Here is a 4,377-nt window from a genome sequence, read left to right as displayed (position 1 = left end):
ACGTAGGCTAAGTGAAAGATGCCAGACTAAGAAACCTATATACCATATGAATCCACCTATATCACATTCTGAAAAAGGCAAAATTATATACAGAGAGGCCAGATCAGTGGTCATGAAGGCTGGGGTTGAGGGAACAGCTTGACTATAAAAGAACAGGAGAGAATTTTCTGTAGTGGTAGAACTGTTCTATATATGGATTATGGTGGTAGTTACATGACTATATGATTAAGTCAATTGAATTCACTAATTAAATGTATGCTAAGACTCTTTAAATTAGACCATGCCCAGGAACGGTGGATGAGTAGACATGGATGCAGCTGGAAACCATCATTCTTAGCAAACTCTCACAAGAACAGAAAACCAAACACCGCATGTTCTCACTCATAGATGGGAACTGAACAATGAGATCACTTGGACTCGGGAAGGGGAACATCACACACCGGGGTCTATCATGGGGAGGGGGGAGGGGGGAAGGATTGCATTGGTAGTTATACCTGATATAAATGATGAATTGATGGGTGCTGATGAGTTGATGGGTGCAGCACACCAACATGGCACAAGTATACATATGTAACAAACCTGCACGTTATGCACATGTACCCTAGAACTTAAAGTATAAAAAAAAAAAAAAAAGAAATACTAGGCACTAAGAAAATGGGTAGAACTGTTAATTTGCTTGAGAAGGGCATCAACAATTGATAGTTTCTGAATATATTATTTCTCTCTGAAGAGAAACTTAGAATACAAGGGTCCTTCAGAAACAAGGGCTTATGACATGCAATATGACACAGGAAAAATATAGGTGATAGCTGATGCAAGGCCAATTTTAGAAACATTATGTATACTTACAATCAGCATCATTGGTAAGATTAGGCCCAGATGTCAAGCTTAGATCAGAGGTTTGCAAACTTCCATCAGAATTAGAGGGCTTGTTACAAGAAAAATTACTGTCCATTTTCCAGAATTTCTGCCTGATTAAGTCTGTGATGGGGCCCAAGAACTGGTATTTCTAACAAATCCTAAGAGATGTTGATGCTGCTGGTCTGGGGACCACCCTGTAAGAACCACTTACACTACAAGGTGAAGACACCAAGCATTACCAAGTGAGATGGCCAAACTTAAAAAATATACTTCCACTTGCTGTAGATAACATAATAGGGTACAGAAACCAGCCCAAGGAGTTGGACTTCCAAGGATGTGACTCATAGATATATATAGAAGGACTGAGGTTCACACTAAGTCCCTTATCAGATCAATCTGGATCCCATACCAGATATCTTCTATTTTCCCTTCTAGATTCACTCTCCACTTTTCTCCACTCTGGGAGGCTGGCCTAAATGGGTGACATCAACGGGCTCTTTAACTCCATGGCTATAGCCAGTGGGAGTCCCTGGCAGGAGACAGGAGGGTTGATTTTGACTGCTGCTTTCCTAGACCTCAGGTTGCAGCTCTTACCAAAGTGCCCTCTTTGCATGACTCCTAGCTTCTAGTGATGACTCCTTCGTCTTGCCTTTTTAGGCCTAAGGATAAAAACAAAAAAAACCCTTATTACTAGCTTTTGGGTATTTTCCTATTTCTTGTGGTTTCCCTAAACTTTGCCCACACCTTTAAAAATAGTCCCATAATATTCAACTATTCTTATTCTAAAATTGAGAATGACATCTGTTTCCTGCTGACCCAGAGGAAAATGAAGACTGGGACCAAAGCAGCTCTACAAAATAGATCCTCTAAGCGGGATTCAGCATTAGGCTGCAAAAAAGCACATGGATAATCAGAGTATCGATCCATGGCAATCTATGGCAATGACACCTGGATTACAACTCTCTAAAAATGAAATAGCTGGACAGCCTAGTAAGGTGCTTATGATGTATTTAAGTAGAAGAAAGAGAGTCTGGGTGAAGCACCTGCTTTACCCCTATTATCCTCATCTTTGGCCTTACCTCTAGGTGATTGTTGATGCTGCTCAGTGTGAATCTGGTGGTTCTTGACTCATACTTGTTTTTTGCTTGCTCGGGCTGACTTCTGCAGCTCCTTCCTTCCTCTTTGTAGGCCGGATGCTGGTCTTTTCTTCAACTCCCATTGCTCTTCCTTTGTGCAGACTGTGCATTCTTTGTCACTCTCTGGAGCTCATGTGGTCTTGTGATTTTTTGAATCCTAACTTGTGCTGTTCCCTCCTGTAACTTGACTTTTTAAACACTCGCAATATATATTGTCAAGTTGACCCTCCAGAAAGTAATTATTTGCATTCCCATAGTGGCATGTGAGTTACATTTCTTGAGAGTCCCACTAAAATTGAGTGTCATTGTTCCTTTTATATGTTGTCTATCAGCCCAATATGTGATCTTTAAGTATTTTAGTATTAGAGAAAATGGAAAATTTCCCTTGTTTATTGGTTGAGACTGGCATTTAACTTTTCAGACCAGTTTTCCACAGCATGGTCAAATTTTCAAAAAATATATCAATGTATATCATATATATTCATATATGTATATATCTGTATATGATATATATGTAAATATTGAATGTTTCCACTCTAATTTGAAGTGACAGTTTATTATATGCTAAATTCTTATAAACATCTAGGTCTAATTATAAACAATTGTCTCACGCATGTCAATAGACTAGTATCACACTATGTTACTAGTAATGTTCTCATTACCTTGCTTTTAAAAAAACGGTCACAACTATTTTCTTACTTCTAGAAAGTAAACTATATAATCATTTTGTGAAATAAATCCTCCCCATTGAATATCTGATTAGAATTTTTCATTTGTTGTTTAATGTGTAGAGACTCAAAATCTCAACAGCAGTCTTCCCATCTAGACATAGCTTTCCACTTATTCAAGATTATTTTTGAGAAAAGTTGATGTACCTTATCTAAATTCATTTATTAAATCTAAGTTTTTCAACGAAATTTATTAGGTTGTCATGATGGTTAACCATTATCAGCAGCAAATGATTTTCTTCTCCTTTTGAGTTTTGTCTTGTTACTTCAATTAGCATTTTCAGAGTATTAAATGTGTAGTTAACAATTTTATCTATTACCTTTAGGCTGAAGCTCAAACTTCTAAAGTGGCTTACAAGACCTCTCATGATGTGCCCCTTGAGTCTCTCTGTAGCTTTACTTCTATGTGACATGAAAGCTCCATTCTTTCCCAATGCTGTATTCTAGTAAGTGAACTTTGTTTCCTGAACATGCCATGCCCTCATCCCTTTATAGCTTTGTGCCCCTTGTTTTTCCTTTATCATCTCTCCTAACATTTCCACACTTGCTAGACACAACCTGGTTAATCTACACTCTTCATGTTTCAGCTTAGATATCTACCTTTGATGGTATATAGTAAAACTCAAATATGTGATGATTAATATTGAGTGCCAACTTGATTATTGTTCCCAAGTGTGTCTGTGAGGGTGTTGCCAAAGGAGATTAACATTTGAGTCAGTGGACTAGGAAAGGCAGATAGACCCTCAATCTGGGTGGACACAATCTAATCAGCTGCCAGTGTGGCAAAATAAAAGGCAGGAGAAATTGGAATGACTAGACTGGCTTAGTCTTCTGGCCTACATATTTTTCCTGCTGTTCTGGATGCTTCCCACCCTCAAACATCAGACTCCAAGTTCTTCAGCTTTGGGACTCTTGGACCTTCAACCACAGACTGAAGGCTGCACTGTCGGCTTCTCTACTTTTGAGGTTTTGGGACTTGGACTCTGTGTAAAATTGGGACTTGGCTTTCTTGCTCCTCAGCTTGCAGACAGCCTATTGTGGGACCTCACTTTGTGATTGTGTAAATCAATACTCCTTAATAAACTCCCCTTTATATATACATCTATCCTATTGGTTCTGTCCTTCTAGAGAACTCTAATACAATGTACTAAATAAATAGGCTTGTGGAACAAGGCTGTGAGAAGATGTTAATTGGCTATAAATGCTCTGCAGGAGCTTTAAATGTACTCCAAAAATTATTTGAAACTATGTGATGTTAAACTTAATGAATATAGTAAACACTTTTTAAAGAAAGCTTGGAGATTTAAGAGAAAAAAATAAGTATTTTATTTAGGCTCAAATAGCTAGTTGTTCAAAGAATATAAAGAATGAAAATAGTACTTCTATCTTTCAACCGTCCAAAAGAAAATCACAGCTTATTTTCAAAACTGAAATATTGGACTTGGAATACCTAAAGTTAAAAAGTCGGAATCCATTAATGTAAGTACTTTGATGAAGAACTATACCTCAAGAATTTTTTACATTCAGAGTGCTTTTCTCTTGTTAGGCTTCTCTACAAGTTACCTCTTGTTTATACGAATTTCTATATCAATTACTTATGTAGGGCTTTGTCCTAATAAAACTTGTGTTATAATATAAAGCATGAACAAACA

Source organism: Rhinopithecus roxellana, chromosome 15 (assembly GCF_007565055.1).
Source record: "Rhinopithecus roxellana isolate Shanxi Qingling chromosome 15, ASM756505v1, whole genome shotgun sequence".
Lineage (NCBI taxonomy): Eukaryota > Metazoa > Chordata > Mammalia > Primates > Cercopithecidae > Rhinopithecus > Rhinopithecus roxellana.
The sequence above is the reverse complement of the archived record's forward strand: the minus strand, read 5'-3'. Positions refer to the sequence as shown.